Here is a 22,182-nt window from a genome sequence, read left to right on the forward strand (position 1 = left end):
GATAGGTGATGTGTACACGCTTTGAAACATAGCAATTCATACTGCTGCTCTATTCCCAAGACTTTTAAGCATAGCTAATCCTAATGCTGCTCTTAGCGACGTCGAGCTAAGGATTGATTACGTGACCGTGACGTCACGACCACGTGCTCTTGTTTGGTAAACATAGCCACGTGCTTTTTTGACAGCTGTCTTCTTGACGAACCCTAACCTCACTTTGAAGGACAATGGAGCGTCGCTAACCTCACTGCTGCCATCTTTACGGCGGTAAACCTCAAGGCTGCCACCTTGTGCATGTTATAGCGGGGAATTTTAAAAATCCAACAACGGAACATTGCTAACCTCACTCTTGCCATCTTTACGGGAGTAAACCTCAAGGGCTGCCACCTTATGCATGTTGTAGCGCGGAATTTAAAATCCAACAACAGAACATTGCTAACCTCACTCTTGCCATCTTGAAAAGTTCAGTGTTCCAAACACTAGTTCGAAAAACGTAACTCATCGCACCTCGGGGATTTTATTAGGTAAGACGTAACCCCTAGGTTCCATTCCTTGTTCTGAACATAAAACCATTTACCAATAAAGATTAATTTTCTACACTTAACAAAGTACAAGCGTTCTTGCTGATAGCGATCGATGAGGTTGTTGCACCTTTAGCCCTTTAGCCCTTTAGCCCATTAGCCCTTTAGCCCTTTAGCCCATTAGCCCTTTAGCCCATTAGCCCTTTAGCCAAGGAATGTGCGGTAAGGAGGAGGAAGAGTCCTTTCATCCTTTTTGCCCTTCTGATAAGATGTAACCCCTGGGTTCCATACCCTATCACGATTTTTTTTCAGCCATGTTTATGCGATAACTTGTTCGACTGATTTTTACACACAAGACGAATGATGGAAGGTAAATAATTTGAAGTTATACTTTGGCTATATCGTTTACCGAGCGAGTTAGCTGCGCAAATCATCAAAATTATACTTTTGCTCTGAACACATCAAACAATGTTCTGATCATATGTTGAGGTTAACAACATCGATTACAGTGTTCGATTCTAGTCTTGTTATGTTTCATTCTGATCTTCTTAGAACGAGGGTACCCCCTAACATGTTCTAAACACATGTTGTATTGAGTACAGTGTTCGATTCTAGTCTTGATCACTTATTTCGTGTTCTGAACACATCGATCAATGTTCTGATCACATGTTGTATCGAGTACAGTGTTCGATTCTAGTCATGATCACTTATTTTGTGTTCTGAACACATCAATCAATGTTCTGATCACATGTTGAAGTTAACAACATCGATTACAGTGTTCTATTCTAGTCTTGTTATGTTTCAATCTGATCTTCTTAGAACAAGCGTATCCCCTGACATATTCTAAACACATGATGTATTGAGTACATTGTTCGATTCTAGTCTTGATCACTTATTTTGTTTTCTGAACGCATCAATCAATGTTCTGATCACATGTCGTATCGAGTACAGCGTTTGATTCTACTCTTCTTATGTTTCGAAAGTCTAAACATGCACAATAATGTTATCGCTGCACACGCTTACCTTCGCGATGCAGGTTTTAACTTGTTCGATATAAAGCTATGCCTTGACATAAGAGGCGGAGGAGGAGGTAGAGAAGGAGGAGGAGGAGGAGGAGGAGGAGGAGGAGAATGATAAGGCCTTAACAGCCTATGTATAGTCACCTTTGTTTAAAGATGATAGCTGTCAAAAGAATTTTTCAAATTATCCACCACCACATTTCAGCTAAAGAGGGCAGCAGGGTGCTCTGTTGATTAAGCACATAGAATTTCAAATTGCCCTCCACCACATGCATAACAGCAGCTGTTATCTTGCGCAGTAGCCTCTAAGCTAGCTTTCTTCATAAGAGTAGCCGCCATCTTGTGCGAGCACCCCTAGGCCGTCTCATAAGGAGCTATGTATAGTCACCATTTTGTGTCTGCCATCTTGCGTAAGCATCCCTAGGACGTCTCAAGGCATCTTGTTTCTCATAAGAGCAGCCACCATCTTGTAGAAATAGATAGCTGCGAATGGCAAAGGGCTTAAGTAGGAATCGAACCGTTGATCTCATCATTAGACTATGTTTTTTCTTGTTCCTGATACTACGAACCTACGTATTAGGCGGAAAAATTTTGTCCGTTTTGCTCTACGATGCATCGTTTTCGAGATATTTAACATTTTGCATTTAAGCCTCCAAATTTAATGAATCGAACCTGCACGGCACGTTATACTCTCTACCATAGCTAAACCTGATCATGTTACGAAGACTCGCTTCAATACAAGCTAAAACAGAGCAAATGCCAAAGGGCCTAAGTAGGAACCGAACCGTTGATCCCATCATTAGACTATGATTTTCTTGTTCCTCATACTGCGAACCTAGGTATTAGGCAGAAAAATTTTGTCCGTTTTGCTCTACGGTGCACTGCTTTCGAGATATTTAACATTTTGCATTTAAGCCCTAAATTTAATGAATCGAACTAGCACGACACGTTAGCCTCTAAGCTAAGAGCAGCCGCCATCTTGCGCAAGCACCCTTAAGGCGTCTCATAAGGAGACGTGTATAGCCGCCATCTTGTGTCCGCCATCTTGCGCAAGCATCCTTAGGGCGTCTCTAGCCATCTTGTGCAAGGACCCTTAAGCCGCCTCATAAGAGCAACCGCCATCTTGCGCAAGCATCACTAGGGTGTCTCATAAGGAGCCTTGTATAACCACCATCTTGCGCAAGCATCCCAAGGGCGTCTCATAAGAACCTGTGTATAGCAGCCATCTTGCGTAAGCACCCTTAAGGAGTCATGTATAGCCGCCATCTTATGCAATTAGCGTCGAGAGAGGACTGCTGTAGAATTTTTCTTTTTAAATTATCCACCACCACATTTCAAAGGTATCTAGCTAAAGATAGCAGCACTGCGTATGACAGGTGACGAATTTACATCTACTGCGATAAAGAGGGCAGCACGGTGCTCTCTGGATTAAAGATGGCGGATGATAGCTGTCAAAAAAGCACGTGGCTATGTTTACCAAACAAGAGCATGTGGAATTTGCCGCCACCACATTTCAAACTAAAGAGGGCAGCACTATGCTCTGTTGATTAAAGATGGCGGATGGTAGCTGTCAAAAAGCACGTGAGTTTGTTTCCAAACAAGAGCATGTGGAATTTTTCAATTTGCCGCCACCACATTTCAAAGGTATCTAGATAAAGATGGCAGCACGGTGCTCTCTTGATTAAAGATGGCGGATGATAGCTAACAGAACTTTTCAAATTGCCCGCTACTACATGCTTAAGGTAGTAGCCATAAAGAGGGCAGCACGGTGTTCTGTAGATTAAAGATGGCGGGTGATAGGTGATGAAATTGCCCGCATGATAGCAGCACGGTGCTCTATTGATTAAAGATGGCGGATGACAGCTGTCAAAAAAGCACGTGGCTTTGTTTCCCAACAAGAGCACATAGAATTTTTCAAATTGCCGCCACCACATTTCAAAGGTATCTAGCTAAAGAGTACAGCACTGTGCTCTGTTGATTAAAGATGGTGGATGGTAGCTGTCAAAAAAGCACGTGAGTTTGTTTCCAAACAAGAGCACGTGGAATTTTTCAATTTGCCGCCACCACATAGAGGGCAGCACGGTGCTCTCTTGATTAAAGATGGCTGCTGTCACGTGGAATTGTCTGGTACCACAGGTATCTAGCTAAAGAGGGCAGCACTGAGGTTTGCGATGCAAGATGGCTGCTGTCAAAAAGCATTTTTCAAATTATCCGCCACCACATTTCAAAGGTAAGTAGCTAAAGAGGGCAGCACTGTGCTCTATGGATTAAAGATGGCGGATGACAGCTGTCAAAAAAGCACGTGGCTGTCAAAAAGCACGTGGATTTGTTTATCTCGAGCTAGTGAGGTTAAGTTGGTAGCACTAAGGTTTAGGCCCGCCAAGATGGCAGCACTGCCGATGACAGGTGACGCAAGAGGGCAGCACAGCGCTCTGTAGTTTAAAGATGGCGGATGGCAGCTGTCAAAAAGCATGTGGCTGTCAAAAAGCACGTGGCTTTGTTTATCTCGAGCTAGTTAGGTTAAGTTGGCACTACTGAGGTTTATTCCCGTCAAGATGGCAGTACTGAGGTTAGCGATGCGTTGTTGTCTGTCAAAAAGCACGTGGCTTTGTTTACAAATCTGTCAAAAGCACGTGGCTGTCAAAAAACACGTGGCTTTGTTTACCTCATGCTAGTGAGGTTAAGTTGGCACTACTGAGGTTTAGGTCCGTCAAGATGGCAGTACTGAGGTTAGCGATGCGTTGTTGTCTGTCAAAAAGCACGTGGCTTTGTTTACAAATCTGTCAAAAGCACGTGGCTGTCAAAAAACACGTGGGTTTGTTTACCTCATGCTAGTTAGGTTAAGTTGGCACTAGTGAGGTTTAGGCCCGTCAAGATGGCAGTACTGAGGTTAGCGATGCGTTGTTGTCGATGACAGCTGTCAAAAAGCACGTGGCTTTGTTTACAAATTCAAATCTCCCGCCAAAATTCAAATTTCCCGCCAAAATTCAAATTTCCCGCGGGAGGAGGAGGCCTCTCCCGAGAGCCGGAGGAGGAGGAGGCCGCCGAATCCCTGTATTATACTACTTGTATTCGTATCCGGTAGAATGATGTGGATCAGCAGCTGGCGGTGCAGGGAAAGTCGTGCGATATTGCCGCGATAGCTCTATGTTGAAGATTACGATTACAAGTTGCATGTACAGTGTAACATTTCCTTTGCCGTTTGCTCAAACGTTTCCTTCGTATTTAATAATTACTTGTGATTAGCATGCAAACGAATGGTATTAAGAGGTCATGAAAAATTCTTCCCATCAGCTTTTGTCATGAGGGCTTTGGACCTCCGGTGGCAACTTTAAGAAAGCTATATTTTTGTTTTTATGCTGTTTTTGCGTTTAATACTTCTGTTTGTTACGTTCTTATTAGCATAGACTATATAGGCTAACTATTTACAATACATACATTGGTTTGACTCAGCGTGAAATGAAACGAGGAAATTGATGACCGGGCGAGTTGGGCGTGCGGAAAACCATCTTCAGGGCTGCCGACAGTGGGATTCGAACCCACTATCTCCCGGGTGCAAGCTCACAACTGCGCGCCCCTAACCACACGGCCAACTCGCCCGGTATTTAGAGATATTAAAGATCAATACAGTTAATTCACTCAATTAGTTTCAAACACTTGGAGATTCATTTGGAAAAAAAGGCGCATTTCTATTTTTCCTAAGAGTTCATCTTATCACCGTCCGACTCGTTGGCTGAATGGTCAGCGTACTGGCCTTCGGTTCTGAGGGTCCCGGGTTCGATTCCCGGCCGAGTCGGGGATTTTAACCTTCATTGGTTAATTCCAATGGCCCGGAGGCTGGGTGTTTGTGCTGTCCCCAACATCCCTGCAACTCACACACCACACATAACACTATCCCCCACTACAATAACACGCAGTTACCTACACATGGCAGATGCCGCCCACCCTCATCGGAGGGTCTGCCTTACAAGGGCTGCACTCGGCTAGAAATAGCCACACGAAATTATTATTATCTTATCACTTACCGTATTTCAATAGATTGTCTAACCGACACACTTAAACCGATAAAAATGTTCATGACGCATCCGATTATTCTGTGCGATATTAACTGAGTGATATTTGAAACTCATTCTATTATTTAAATTGATTATTCATTCCATTAACTAAATAATCGGATGGAAGTTATTCGATTATTAAAAGTATTCCATTATCCCATCACTAATAGGGTGGACATTTATCCATTCAAAGAAGAACTGGCCCTGCTCGTGAGTTTTGAGACTGGCCCAGGTAGAGAAACCTACTCTTACTAATCCTCTTCCTGGAATTCCTGAGTTTTAAGACTCCTGAGTTTTGAGACGATACGCCCCCACTGGGGCGGGACACCTAAAGGGTAACGCCCCCTCTCTGACTAGGAGAGTTGCGTGAGTTGAGGGAGATTAATGTCTTTTAATACATATGTACTAGGTATGTCTTTAATTACAGCCAAAAGGGAATTCCAGCAGCGTACGGTTGCAGGAATGAATGAGTCACTGTAACATTCCGCGCGGCAGATTGGGAAACACAGCAGGGAAGAGGTTTTTGACCTTCTAGGGATGCTATTTGCGAACGACAATTATTTAAGATCTGTTCTTAAGTAACTTGGTGTACAGGTACATAGCATGTTGCAGACAAGCGACAAGCTAAATAAAACCACGTCAGTTGTTCAAGGCAGGATGATTCATGGCAATACCTAGACTTCTAAGTATGAAACGGACACAGGTATCATGAGCTCGCTGAAGTTTAGCGCTAAGTGTGCTGCTTAGGTTGTTGTATTACGTCACTATAGTTGAAGATGGGCAGAATGAAATTCTGTACAAATAACTTTGTCATATTTAATGGAAGGAACTCCCTTAAAATTCTAAGGGAATGCCGGAAAAAGAAAACTTACTGGCAGATTTTCGTGATGTGGTCTGTCCAGTTTAAATGTTTGTCAAAAAGTATACCTAGATTTCTTACAATCTGATTTATTGCTATTTGGGTTTCATGGAAGAGAATAGCAAGAATTTCAACTCGATTTAATTTCAAACTATTACTTTTCGATCCTATTAGGAGTGCTTGTTTTGAATGGGTTGACTTTGAGAGAATTAGATTTTAGTCTAACACGATCATGAATTCCTGAAACTGGTTTCGACGTACAACCTGTGACAATAAAGTTCGGTGAATAAAGTCAGAACGGTCGATACGGCAACACTGGCGACACACAACGCTGCATCTGCGTAGCAGCAGGTTTTGACCACCTGCTCCCAACGTTGTTCAGTTGAGCATCGTGTGTGTGCCGTGTAAGACCTGTTTGACACAGTGTGTATTTAGTGCGTTGGTTTTGAACTGCGAACAGGAACATGAACGACCAAATGATCAATGTACAGTTGTGTTTTAAGCTTGGCAAGACTCCGAAAGAAACGCATGCGATGATGGTACGTGTTTATGAAGATCAAGCACTGTCCTTGAAGTGTGTGTACGAGTGGTTCGCCCGTTTTCGGGGAGGTCGGGAAAGTGTTTCTGACAACCCCCGTAGCGGAAGACCGGCGACCGCCGTCAGTGACGAAAACATTGAGAAGGTGAGGACATTAATCACGAACGATCGGCGATTAACTGTGCGCATGATAGCGGATGAACTGCAGATTAACCGTGAATCCGTGCGACAAATCGTTACCCAGAATTTAGGGAAGAGAAAAACGTGTTCTCGTCTTGTGCCACATCACTTGACTGACGATCAGAAGCAGGCACGTTTAGAGGCTTCACAGGATTTTGTCGAAACGGCGGATGCGACACCAAATTTCTTGAACTGTATTGTCACTGAGAATGAAACCTAGTGTCTTCAGTCCTGAAACGAAACGGCAAAGCATGGAATGGCGTTCTCCGGGATCCCCTTGTCGGAAAAAGGTCAGAACCGAAATGTCACGCATCAAACTCGCTTTGAAAGGAAAGAGATTTGACGATATTCCTGACATCCAACGAAACGTGACGAGGCTTTTGAACACCATCCCAAAGGAAGCCTTCTTGCAAAGTTTCCAGGACATGTATCTCCGATCTCAGCAGTGCATAGTTATGGGAGGGGACTGTTTCGAAGGACAGTAAGGTCACTGTCGTGCGTTGTTCATCTATGTTGATAGTACAGGACTATTCACCGAACTTTATTGTCACAGGTTGTAGTTTAAATTCTCAGAACTCACACCTTAATATTTATTCAGTTAGGTACTGCATCGAAAATACAGATACTCTGATAGCTATATCTGGTTTTTATTTTCATAAATAATGCATAATATAAAGTGAGAATGTGTTTTGATGGAACTGTTCTCTCGGTACGTCACGGGGGAGCGTCTATAGTCAGCCTTGGAAGTCCTTCGAACTTGGACTTTATACTGGAAAATTGGCATAGATCTACAGTTTATAGGGTCAGTTTTAAGTAATACTATTTCAAAATATAAAAAAGAAAATAGAAACATTAAAAGCTTCGCTCCTTGATCCTTACTGACTTTGGTTTCGTCACCATGACGCACTTAGCGATAAGATGACCTTTGTGACCTCCTTCAGTGGACTTTGAAATGAAGAAACTCTGATCACAAATAAAGCAAAAGTTGGAGGGAACGTAAAACAAGAGGGCGTGCAGGCTCCCGCAGACTTCATTCACAGCCAGCAGCATCTCGCATCGCATCTACTCGTTCAATCAAGGTAAGACTCTTGGAGATCTTGACTAGGAATAACTAGATTGTTATAACATGGGATCGGTCTAATGACGTCATAAGCAGTGATTGATAATGTTCGTTCTTGCTGATGGTTATTCTGCTGCAGCCTACGAGATTACAATTGAGCATTATCCTCCGTGTATCTCTACACGATACCTTAAAGATGCAAAATGGCATGCATTTGTCGAGTTCAAAATTTGATAGGGAGTAGTTAAATCAACAACGCCGCAATTTATTTCTTATTAGTTTTGATGAAGACAGACTTTGGATATTCAATCTTGAAGGGTTACGTCACAAAGCATACGCACAGAAAAAATGTTTGGAGGAACTTCTATTTTTTCGTATATTTGTATTGAGTTTTGCCATTGGTACATACAAAAAGTAACAACTTTTAAGTTAAAATGATTCTGTATTTCTGTATTTCAGTGTAAGTTGAGGAATTGATAATAACCGAATGATTTCTTGTTTTCGAGTCCTGGCCGGTTCAGGGATTTTAACCTTCAATTGTTAATTTATCATAGGTAATTCCCCATCCTCATAAATGCGCAGGTCGCCCACGGGAGTCAATTCGTAAGAGGCCTCTCCGAATATCATGCGCGAAACAAACTGTAGAATTGTCTTTACCAATGTTTGCATCTAATATAATTTTACACGACGATGATAAATTTTGACGGGCTTTAGATAAAAGAACCGGTCCTGTGGTGTATAGGTAGCGTGCCTGCCTCTTACCCGGAGGCCCCAGGTTCGATTCCCGTCCAGGTCAGGGATTTTTACCTGGATCTGAGGGCTGGTTCGAGGTCCACTCAGCCTACGTGATTACAATTGAGGAGCTATCTGATCGTGAGATAGGAAGCTAAGAACAACAGCCGAGAGGATTCGTCGTGCTGACCACATGACACCTCGTAATCTTCAGCCCTTCGGGCTGAGCAGCGGTCACTTGGAAAGCCATGGCCCTTCGAGGCTATTGCCCCGTGGGGTTTGTTCTTTTGGTTTTAGATAAAAGAACTGTAAACGAACCTCCCTTTCCTCTTTCAGAAAAAGTGTTTTATTCCACACACTCTTTGAACATCAAACAGAACGAATCGTGTATCGATAAAATCTGTGTATACAAAACACTCTAAGCCTATAAACGAGGGAATGTCTTCGCTCTGTACATCTACATAATTATCTACTGTCGGCGCAGAAAGTATGTGCGGTCGAGTTTAAACGCTAATAAAATTTGAACCAGTCCACCAATCTAAACTATAATCACACCACCGTAAAGTTTGTTTTATTCTTCGTTCTTTGGTGGTATTTATAGATTGTTATTATGTTTCTTGTGAAAGCTATATTAGGCGGAATGCAAAAAGTACCTATTTTCTTGCCCGTTTTTTGTAAACAACAACTTTGTAGTACCACGACATGAAAGTGCACTGTCCGATTTTAATGAAATTTAGGTGGATTATGGAATGAACTATTATAAACATACTTCAGAACTTTAAATACTTTACACACTCTGTAATCAATTTGTTATTGTTTTAGAAAAAGGCTGCCCGTTTGATACTGGGTGGTCTTCCGAAATTGAGTTTGAGTTCATCAGAAAGTTCTGAAGTTTTTGTTTCAAATCATTGTATATATATATATATATATATATATTATTGATCTTCCTATCTAGATATATTACTGAAATGTTTGCACTTCTTTAACACGGAAACAGCCGGTTACTGTTACAACTTTTGTAGGGTTCCCTACCCAAGATTTTATACACCAATGAAGATTGTTATAATCAATTGGGAACATGCATCATTTTCAAAAATATTTTTTTTGAAAAGTACACCAATGAAATAGTACGTAAACGTATTACATTGTGGTATGTTGCCTTGTTTTCTACCATTAAAAAATATTTAATAGTGCCTTTCCGCAAGGCGAGTGAAACGGCCTCTGACGTAAGCGGCGCGCTGTGACGTCACGATCCAGTACCGCATGGAGCTCTACCAGCCGTTGTGCATCAGCCGTTGCTAAAAGCCGATTGTTTATTATTCATGATCGCGAATAACTTCGAAATGACAGAAGAAACGTTCGAAACAGCACAGTCAGACAATCTACCCTGTGTAGATGTCATCATTCTTGAAAAATGTGACTTTGTGGCCGCAGAAATTCGCGGATAACAAGCAAGTTTGTAAGTGGCGTCTTTTATATACGTGCAATGTACTGTAACCCATAGTATTAGGATAACAATGAACCTGGATAGATATCACATCACCTTCAACATTTCCTTCTAGACTGATGCCCCTATTAAAGAATAACATTAAATTTTCGGGCTTTCAGCATTAGTAAAGTAAGAAATCGGATTTCAGCACTAACATAAACATATAGGTAGCATTATAGTACTAGTCCGCTTCTGTGGTGTAGTGGTTAATGTGTGCTACTCCCGGAGGCCCAGTTTCGATTCCCGGCTCTGCCATGAAAGTTGAAAACAAATAGTACGAGGGCTGGAACGGGCTCTTATCAGCCTCGGGAGGTCAACTGAGTAGAACGGTTTCGAATCCCATCTCAGCCATCCTCGAAGTGGTTTTTCGTATTTTCCCACTTCTCCTCCAGGCACCTAAGGCCACGGCCGTTTCCTTCCCTCTTCCTTGTCTATCCCTTCCGATCCTCCCATCCTCCAACAAGGCCCCTGTTGAGCATAACAGGTGAGGCCGCCTGGGCGAGGTACTGTAATGGCCCTCCTCATCAGTTTCATCACCATACTCAAAGTGTCACGTTCCAGGACACTGCCCTTGAAGTGGTAGAGGTGAAATCCCTCGCTGAGTCCGAGAGAAAACCAACCCTGAAGGATAAACTGATTAAGAAAGAAAGAAAGAAGGAAAGAAAGAAAGATCATAGTACTATAGGGCTATATCTAATCTATCATTCCCCAAAAAAAAATATTTATGGTTGGGACAACTGGCCTACCCACTTCTGGGGCCCATGAAAGAGAATTAAATATCTTTGTGGAGGGAAAAAATTAAACATGATAAAGATAAATATGACTTCATCTAGTTTTCACAAGTCGGGCTGAGTGGTTCAGACGGTTGAGGTGCTGGCCTTCTGACCCCAATTTGGCAGGTTCGATCCTGGTTCAGTCCGGTGGTAGTTGAAGGTGCTCAAATACGTCAGCCTCGTGTCGGTAGATTTACTGGCACGTAAAAGAACTCCTGCAGGACTAAATTCCTGCACATCGGCTTCTCCCAAAAATCGTAGAAGTAGTTAGCGGGGCGTGAAGCCAATAACATTAATTACATTTGCCTTTTAACAAGCTGAGTATATCAGGAAAGAAAAGTGTCCTGGAGACATTTTAGTCGCTCAATACAGGAATGTCTTTGGGTGCTGTGACTTTTACTTTTTTTTTTGTTTTGCTGTTTGCTTTACGTCACACCGTCACATATAGGTCTTATGGCGACGATGGGACAGGAAAGGCCTAGGAATGGGAACAAAGCGGCCGTGGCCTTAGGTACAGCCTCAGCATTTGCCTGGTGTGAAAATGGGAAACCACGGAAAACCATCTTCAGGGCTGCCGGCAGTGGGGTTCAAAAACCACTATCTCCCGGATGCGAGCTCACAGCTGCGCGCTCCTAACCACACGGCCAACTCGCGCGGTATTTTTACCCTTCGGTTTATTGGCTTGTATAACCTAAAACTTAGGCTAAGTTGCATAATATTTCAGACACATCACTATTTTCACCTGTGTGCAATTATGTTATTTATTTCATTCATATTATGATAATTATTATAATTGAGGATTGTTAACTTATAAGACCCCAACAGACAAGCATTGGTTTTGTGTAGAGTTATACATAAATTCACGTTGTTTCCTTTCATGATGTACACGCCTATTCTTTGTTACATTATAGAGTATTTAGATATAGCCTAAATTTCTTTACCAATTAAGCTCTTCAATAAAGACATACATAACTGTCCCATGCCAAGATATATTGGTAAAATTAGAGCTGTCAAAAAGATTCATAACCCCTTTGATTTATTAGCTTGACATGGATCACCCAAAACATAGGTTAAGTTTGGAGAATACTTTAATAATCAGCATTATATAATGCAATGTTTATTACTTTCATATTCCAAGATGTAATTGAAGCATTTAAATAAAGCATCATACATTAAAATTTAAAGTTTTACCACTATAACAGCTGACATGGAAAAGTGATTTGAAAATTCAAACAAATTAATCTTACGTGAAAATCTTCAAAAAAAATAAACTGTAGACTTTTCCGATATATCACCAGCATTTCTCCGGCTCGCCAAAATCCATTTCTCCCTAGTTTTAGCGTCTTTGGAACATTTATAAACAATTTGTTTGGGATGGTATGCGATGTGCTATTGCACATCGGAACTATACACCATTTATAAGTTTTCAGCCTCACTGTCTGTGCAGGATTCATTTTAAGTCTAAAATATACTACTCAGATTATTATCCAATGTATAGACCTCGAATTTAACCATACCAGACACTAACATAAAGTAGAAATACGCGATGTGTATCCTGCTTCTCACAGCACACTATGTGTTATTTCGTCTGCTAATTCAGTCAACCTGTACGATGACGTCAGACCAATGAGATCGCGTACTTGCGTGACGTGACATTTTCGTAGATTTTTATCATGTTTGGAGTTATTATTTGTACATTCTGATCACATTTTTGAATTCTGCATGAAAGTTTGAATCAGATTAGCATATTTTTAATTAAAACCCCGGATCATGCATGTTCCCTATTGAAGGCATCTATAAATATTCAACTTTCGCGCTGACTTTAACTCCTTCATAAAGGCGATATTCAGCTCGCGATATTCGATTCCAAGCTGAAGCTCCATAATCTAAGAAATTGCAGTAAAAGATTTCAAAACCATATCACAGGCTCGAAATTCCTTCCGTCACTGCTGACCAGAAGAACTTGAACAGCAATCTTAAGATTAAAATAACTCAATCTCCTCTTTTTTTAATGAATGATTTACTGATACTGCTAAGCAAGTCAGTTATAGAACAAATTAGTATGCGAAACATAATGAATTTAAGTCGATCGTGACAGTTTCATTATGGCCCGCCTGGTTGGCGCGATAGTTAAGGCATTGAAAGTGAGTAGTTTTATAAAATGTGTTACCTTGAAGGATAGATTGGAACATAAATCGTCGATGAAGTATAAGAGAATAGTGGCTTGCGCTAGAGAAGGAGCAGTCATCAGGTTTAAACACGCCCGTTGAACACTCGAACGTCTTTTAAATTAATAATCATAAGAAGAAGAAGAAGAAGAAGAAGAAAAGGTGTTCCAAGCTCTTAGTATGAAACGCCGTCGTCAGCATCATCATAATCAACAACAACAACAACAACAACAACAATGGCAGTCTTATAGATATTCTTAAAGAGTTCTACTCGGAAATATACTGGCACCTTTGGAAAAAAAATATTGAACAAAACATTTTTCCGAGCCTGTAACTATGTCGCACATCTACGGTAGCAAGCACGAGCTGTATTTGTCTGGAGAAGATTAACTGAAACAATGATCACTTTCTCGCCGTACCTAGATATAAATGTGCGCCTGGTACTGCGATGCACCCGCATAACCTTTACCGTGACAGGCGAGGCAGAAAGGAAACAAAAGGTTTATCCAGTGGCCCTCGAAAATTGCACTCCCCCTACTCGCCGAAAAAAAAAAAGAATCGCCAATCAATTCATAACAAGATGAACAGAAGCACAGTTCGCTATTTGAAGTGTCTTCTCCTTGATACAGGCGAGAATGAAGTATAGCAAAGCGCCACGTTCTGGATTTCTTGTGCCTGCCTCAAGATAGCTAACATTTTGTGGTAATGATGAAATTCGTCAGTTAGTGCATTTTTATTGATAGTGATATACCTCTCAAGGGCAGTGTACTGTAGCGTGAGACTTTGGGTCGGGGATACAACTGATGAAAAGGACCAATACCTCACCCAGGCGTTTTCACCTGCTATGCTGAACAGGGACCTTATGGGGGGATGGGAAGGTCAGACGGATAGACAAGGAAGAGGGAAGGAATCGACTGTGGCCTTTAGTTACCATCCCGGCATTTGCGTGGAGGAGAAGTGGGAAACCACGGTAAACCACTTCGAGGATGGCTGAGGTGGGAATCGAACCTCCCCTCTACTCAGTTGACTCTCAGGCTGAGTGGACCCCGTTCCAGTCCTCGTACCACTTTCCAAATTTCGTGGCAGTGCCGGGAATCGAACTCGGACCACTAACCACTACATCACAGAGGCTGACGAATACAAAACTTACCCCTCCAAATAATATTGTCCTTTAGCCATCTTGATGTTTGTGAGGTCGGAGGTGAGGTGAAGGTGTCTGTGGCTCGATGCCAGCAGGTGAGGTGAGGTGAGGTCAGCTGGAGGATGAGCGGGAGAGGGAGGACTGGTGGGTATAGTAAAGCACGAGTTGCCACACGAACACACACCACTTAGTAGCAGCAGCAGTGTTCACACGCTCGCACGCAGCGCCGGTACCAGGTGAGTGCATACATAACCTCACTAATGGGGGCGTGGCTGGGAATACAATAGTCTTAAGGTAACCTTGAACTAGGTTGCCAAGTGTTCAAGTTCACCACCTTACAGTACATCTCCCAGGGGAAATACAGATCCAGTTCATCTCCACGTGCGTTTTGTTATTGGCTTCATTGCTTGCCGGCGGTGCGAGCAACCTTACCGGTACCGGGCATACTCATCCAGTCAGGTAACTCGCAGTGAAAGAGAACATCTCATCCTCTGAAGAACAATTCTATTCCAAATATTGATTAGTCAGTACATAAACACGTTATTCACCCCGTAAGGATCATGCTGGCTCATTCCGGTGGTATTTGAAGGTGCTCAAACACGTCAACCTCGTGTCGGTAGATGTACTAGTACGTAAAAGAAATTCCTCGGGAGTAAATTCCGGCACCTCAGCGTCTCCCAAAACCGTAAAACTAGTTAGTGGGACGTAAAGCAAATATTTATTATTATTATTATTATTATTATTATTATTATTATTATTATTATTATTATTAGGATCATACTGTTGACTAATGGTGCATTATGCGTGCACGTAACTTAATTATATTTGGGGACTGTCCGTTCAAAATGTGTTATTTCTACTTCCAAAAATATATATTTTCGTCTACATGCATTACCCGATCATAGGTACGTTCTATATGCCTTTTACTTTACGTTTCTTGTACTTTTGCCCACAACTTTCTTAAGATGGAAATAACACATTTTGAACACACACCTCATGTAAATGTCTACTTATCTCAAATGAAATGGCGTATGGCTTTTAGTGCCGGGAGTGTCCGAGGACATGTTCGGCTCGCCAGGTGCAGATCTTTCGATTTGACACCCGTAGGTGACCTGCGCGTCGTGATGAGGATGAAAGGATGATGAAGACGACACATACACCCAGCCACAGTGGCAGTGAAATTAACCAATGATGGTTAAAATTCCCGACCCTGCCGGGAATCGAACCCGGGACCTCTGTGACCAAAGGCCAGCACGCTAACCATTTAGCCATGGAGCCGGACTACTTATCTCAAAAAATAGTAATAACACAGTCATCATTCCTGTGCTTTAAGCGAGTACAGTACGTCTGAAAATCTTTTGCATATGGTATCCTGAGTAGGAGATGTGACTATCCGTTAACAATTATTAGAGAGTAGATTGAAATAAGTGGTCTAGTCCATGAAGTCAGTCATTTTCTCAGCACTGTCAGCTTCCATATCGTAACGTAACTATTAGCTGCTGTCATCGGAGGCCCGGGTACGATTCCCGGTACTCTCAGAGACTTCAGAATGGCAGGAGGGCTGGTATCTGGTTAAAATTGTGCCTGCAGCTCACCTTCTTATGAGATGTGCTTGAAAAGAGCTGCACCACCTCGGGACGAGGACACGAGTTTACTTTAATTTTATCTCAGCATTCTCCTGGAATAAGTGAATAAGTGAATAATAATAATAATAATAATAATAATAATAATAATAATGGTTTTATGTTCTATTGACTGCTATTACAGTTTTCGGAGACTGTTTGTCCCGCAGTTCTTTCACCGGTAAAACTAGCGAGCGGCGAATGAGTTCATTAGAGAAGCATGGAAGGATGGATATGTTTTTCTCATGTCCTAGTATACATGGATGACGTACTGTACACTGGTTGCCATGGTTACCGTGATGTCGGAAAAGTTGTCCGCGCTAATTCTAGATGGTGGTGGTGGTGGTTATTATTGTTTTTAGAGGAAGTACAACTAGGCAATCATCCTCTATATAACAGTAATCAGAGAGAGAAAATGGAAGGGATCCGACACTTCGAAAAATGAAGGTATCGGTCAAAAGAAAACAAGGGCCACGAGTGGCGTGAAAATGAAAGCCTCGAGTGCTCTAATACCGTCTGTGTCGGAAAAGAACAAGAGTTGACCAACGGAGGTCGGATAGGATAGATGAAAGTGAGGAGCCTGGCACAAGTAAGTGGAAGCAATACCAGGACTCAGCTAAGGGGCCCGTGGTGGCCAACCCACGCTCCCAAGGTGAAAGCCCCTGGGGCCCTTTTAGTCGCCTCTTACGACAGGAAAGGGATACCGTGGGTGTTATTCCACCGCCCCCACCCACAAGCGGATAATTCTAGATAGACCCAAAGCCCAAATGAAAACATATCCATGTTAATACATCAAGACCTTCGAGACCGCGAAATGACCGCCTGGTACTTTCCACCTCACAAAGGTATAAGAGATGATTTTTCTCTTAGAATTGGCTTTACGTCGCACCGACACAGATAGGTCTTACGGCGACGATGGGATAGGGAAGGCCTAGGAATAGGAAGGAAGCGGCCGTGGCCGTGATTAAGGTACAGTCCCAAAAATGAAAATGTGAAAATGGGAAACCACGAAAACCATCTTCAGGGCTACCGATAGTGGGGCTCTAACCCAATCTCTCCCGGATGCAAGCTCACAGCTGCGCGCCCCTAAGCGCCAACTCGCGGGGTGAGTTGATCTTTATATGGAATATACGCCTGCCAATAATTGGGTGAAATACCATTAAGGCTTCTCATGTAGTGAAAGGTGGGATGCAATTAAAATGACGACTAATAGTGTTACTGCAGTAAGAACTGTGCCGGGTAGATCTCTGTCGGCATTGCCACGGCTAGAAAGAAACACTGGCCCACGTTATGGAATTGTTCCCGCATAGTGAAGTACTGAGAAATTATCGGCACCATCGAGGAAGGCCTTTAATCGCAGATGAATTTCGGAGGAAAGGTTATATGAAGAAGTCCATGGCATATCATCAGATAAATGTAAATTAAATGTTCTTCATTCCATCGAACACACAGGTTAAATATAAATATTATACCACAACATCATCATCATCATCATCATCATCATCATCTGTTTACCCTCCAGGTTCGGTTTTTCCCTCGGACTTAGCGAGGGATCCCACCTCTACCGCCTCAAGGGCAGTGTCCTGGAGCTTCAGACTCTTGGTCGGGGGATACAACTGGGGAGTATGACCTGTACCTCGCCCAGGCGGCCTCACCTGCTATGCTGAACAGGGGCCTTGTGGAGGGATGGGAAGATTGGAAGGGATAGGCAAGGAAGAGAGAAGGAAGCGGCCGTGGCCTTAAGTTAGGTACCATCCCGGCATTCGCCTGGAGGAGAAGTGGGAAACCACGGAAAACCACTTCCAGGATGGCTGAGGTGGGAATCGAACCCACCTCTACTCAGTTGACCTCCCGAGGCTGAGTGGACTTTTCAAATTTCGTGGCAGAGCCGGGAATCGAACCCGGGCCTCCGGGGGTGGCAGCTAATCACGCTAACCACTACACCACAGAGGCGGACATACCACAACATACCTGTAAAAAAACACATTATTAAACAAGGGATGATAGTGTGTATTCTTATCCCTTGTTTAATAATGTGCTTTTTTACATAGTATTATTATTATTATGTGTTCGAGAGATTGAAGAACTTTTAAGTTACATTTAACTGATTCGAGACTGGAAAGTATGGCTTCCTTCTTAACAAAAAATAAATAAATAATAAATAAATAAAAATCATCAGATGGCAGCACTACACGCACACACATGATTCCTTTGAAAATAGCAAGGGTAAAAGGCTATTTGCAGACTCGATCATGAGGTTTGACCATTATAAAGATCAACCGGAAGAAGTAGCGATGAGAAAAAAAAAAAAGAACATTACATTCCGACAGTTCTCTTCTACAAATATAAATATACAAGAGATTGAAGTAATAGAGCTTATGTTTGGAACACGAGGTACAGTATCAGCATTCTTCATGAAGTTCACAAAGAAGTTAGCGTACGCTTTGCCAAAAATTGGAATACAAGAAATTTTCCTTAATGTAATCCGTATTTCATTGGGATTTGTAAAAACCCACCCCTATAGTTAGTAATACACAACACTATACAATGTAAGTTACTGTATTTACACTACCTATAAAATTGAAACAATGTAGGCCTATATTCTACATTGCATTAGTTCACTTTGTCCACAGTGGCCATCTGTAAATTCAGGAAGTGGATGGTTTGACAATACATATCTCTCCATTAAATTAGTTTTTTCTTCATGAAGTTGTACTTTATTTTGAATTTTCAAAACTCGTATCTCCTTTGACGTCCAAAACATTGACATATTTTCTTGTTGGACCGAATGAGTTGGCCGTGCGGTTAGGATCGCGCAACTCTGAGCTTGCATTGGGGAGATAGTGGGTTCGAACCGCACTGTCCACAACCCTGAAGATCTTTTTTCCCCGCTGTTTCTCATTTTCACACCAGGTGAATGGTGGGGCTGTACCTTAATCGAGGCCACGGCCGCATCCTTAAAACTCCTAGCCATTTCCTATCCCATCGTCGCCATAATACGTATCTGTGACGGTGTGACGTAAAGCAAATTGTAAAAAATAAAACATTCTTGTTGGTATTTTAAAGTCCCATTGACTCATATTTTCTGCGACAGTGGGTTCGGAAAGGGCTAGGACTAGGATTAGTGACCTTGGTCTTAATTAAGGTACAGCCCCCAGCATTTGGCTGGTGTTAAAATAGCAAACGATGAAAAAATACCTTTAGGTCTGAAAATGTAGAGTTCGAACCCACCGTCTCCCGAATGCAAGCTAACAGATGTGTGGCTCGTACCGGGTAGTCACCTTGCTCGCTCAAATACATTTGAAGCAAGTTCCGGGAAATATTATGTTCTGGTTTGTTTAATTATGAGTGGTTCAGAGTATCAGTAGGCGGCTGTAAGACATCTACACAAACAGGTCTCAGGACAGCTTTACAACAGAATGTTTAATGAAACAGCGATTTGCAGTAGGTCAAGTTCACATTCGAAGGCCTTCTAAGAGTTATAGCTAATGGCATTGAGAATATTCACCATTCTCTTTGCATTCTTCCCTGTTGTTAAACATAGAACACGTAGGCTTGTAAATAATGACTCGTCAACAGACTAGTATTTGTCAGGCTCTAACTTCAGCTTGTAAAGAACTTGCGAATTGAGCATGTTTGTGAACATCATTATGCCGACAGCCATGAAGCCTCGTGCAAGTACGGGTATACTGCTAAACAAGAGTCATGTTGGGCGGATAAAAAATTATTCATTTAACGAGGTGCTCTTATGGATCTAGTCGCCTCTATGTTGAATCTCTTATCCTATTACCCGACAATGCAAAAGATGCTACTACTAAGTACTACACCGAGCAAGTAGCCACCCGATTTGGGTCACGCAGTTATCAGCTTGCATTCGGGAGATAGTGCGTTCGAACGCACTGTTGACAGCACTGAAGATGGTTTTCCGTGTTTTCCTATTTTCTAACCAGGCAAGTTCTAGGACTGTTCGTTAATTAAGGCCAAGGTCGATTCCTTCCCACACCTATCCCTTTTTTTATCCCATCGTCACCATAAGACCTATCTGTGTCGGTGCGACATATAGCAAATTGTAAAAAATAAAACTGCTACAAAGAGTAGAATTCACTTCAAATAAATGTGCCGCTTGGTGCGCGAGAGAGAAGTGTACACTCTTTGTACTAAGGTTTCAAGAAACAAACCGAGCTCGATAGCTGCAGTCGCTTAACCCTGACAGTAACACGTCTATAAATATCGCTTTAGTTACACCACACGTCTCGAAGATGTGCCACTCAAAGCCTATTATTATTTAAACTTACGTTAAAGTTACCAGACGGAATGACCAAGGAATAGAGGTGGTGGAGGGGATAACTCTCCCCTCCTTATGAGAACTAGATGGCATTCATTCGCACAACACGTCAGAAAATCGTATTGTCAGGGTTAAGTGAGGCCAGTATCCAGTAATCGGGAGATAGTGGGTTCGAACCCCAATGTCGGCAGCCCTGAAGATGGTTTTCCATGGTTTCCCATTTTCATACCAGGCAAATGCTGGGGCTGTACCTTAGTTAATGCCACGGCCGCTTCCTTCTCATTCCTAGACCTTTCATATCCCATCGTCGTCATAAGACCTATCTGTGTCGGTGCGACGTAAAGCAAATAGCAAAAAAAAAAGAAACATTTCCACCACTTCGCCCGAAACATTCAACATCTCAGACTGAACAACTTTAGCTTCGATGTTCTTGGTTTAAGACATCCCTTAACTGGGGAGGTGCAAAAGGAAAGCTTACCACGTCACTCAGTCTACTTCAGACCTAACAGCATTAACATTATTTACGAACAGTGTGCTAACAAATTCACAAGAAGTAAATACGGCACAGTCACTGCTGTTAACACAGGTAAATGCTGACGGTGGCGCTCTTGTTGGCAGAACCTGGCAACCTGGACCTAATTAAAATGGCAAAGCATTTCTTACGGAGGAAAGGCATATATTTAACAACCCCAGTAAATTGTATTCACATTTAAGTGGTATTAGTGTCAATGCTGTCCACGTCATGATAAAAGAGTGAAAAGAAAGCATCAGACTTAAAAATATGATACTTAAAGTATGTGTTCACAATGAAATATTAACAAAATTCATTTGTTACAAATGCATTTTTCGCCTCAGACATTTCTTGGTGCACATTTTTATCCTTCATTCCGTTTTCATAATCTCAGTAATATTGAATATCCTCATTGAAGCAATCAATAATAAAATAAATTGACTCATTCCTTGCAGACGCTGTTAATAGAAGCAACATTTACATCTTGTACTAATCTGCTTTATCTTGGCATTTGCATTCATACAAATAATTTAAAGGCTTATCATTATATTTATATATATATTGCTATTTGTTTTACGTCGCACAGACACAGAGAGGTCTTATGGCGACGATGGGACAGGAAAGGTCTAGGAATGGGAAGGAAGCGGCCGTGGGCTTAATTGAGGTACAGCCCCAGCATTTGCTTGGTGTGAAAATGGGAAACCACGGAAAACCATCTTCAGGGCTGCCGACAGTGGGGTTCGAACCCACTATCTCCCGGATGCGAGCTCACAGCTGCGCGCTCCTATCCGCACGGTCAACTCGCCCGGTGCTTATCATTATAAACACATGCAGTATTACTATACAACTCATTTGTTTGGAATTTTAGAAATCTGGCCTTATCATATTAGTTTGTCAAAATATGCAAATTTCTCGCATTATCTTTATTATCACCACCTAATTGCGCATGGCGATAGTGATAATGTAAAATAAGGTACTGCATAATCAGCCATATATAATTATGTTAATTAACCGAGCGAGTTGGCTGCGTGGTTCGGCTCACATAGCTGTAACCTCTCATTTCCCACCGTCGACAGCTTGAAGGTGGATTTCGTGGTTTCCTGTTTGCACTTTAGGCAATCGCTGGGACTGTACCTTAATACGGCCATGGCTGCTACCGTCAGCTAATCACACTAACCACTACACCACAGAGGCGGACTATGAATAGATGATATAAATAGAAATGGCCAGTG

At 42.2% G+C, this 22,182-nt stretch overlaps 1 protein-coding gene across 1 annotated transcript in view; it reads left to right on the top strand.

The window, feature by feature from the left end:
* Window positions 1–8,157: 8,157 nt before the first annotated feature.
* LOC136884836 (peroxidase) overlaps window positions 8,158–22,182 on the top strand; it is a 91,757-nt gene continuing 77,732 nt past the window's right edge. The window contains exon 1 of the mRNA XM_067157133.2: window positions 8,158–8,248. The gene's annotated coding sequence lies outside the window, so the exon portion shown is untranslated. The remainder of the gene's footprint in view (window positions 8,249–22,182) is intronic.

This window comes from Anabrus simplex, chromosome 1, assembly GCF_040414725.1.
Source record: "Anabrus simplex isolate iqAnaSimp1 chromosome 1, ASM4041472v1, whole genome shotgun sequence".
Classification (NCBI taxonomy): domain Eukaryota; kingdom Metazoa; phylum Arthropoda; class Insecta; order Orthoptera; family Tettigoniidae; genus Anabrus; species Anabrus simplex.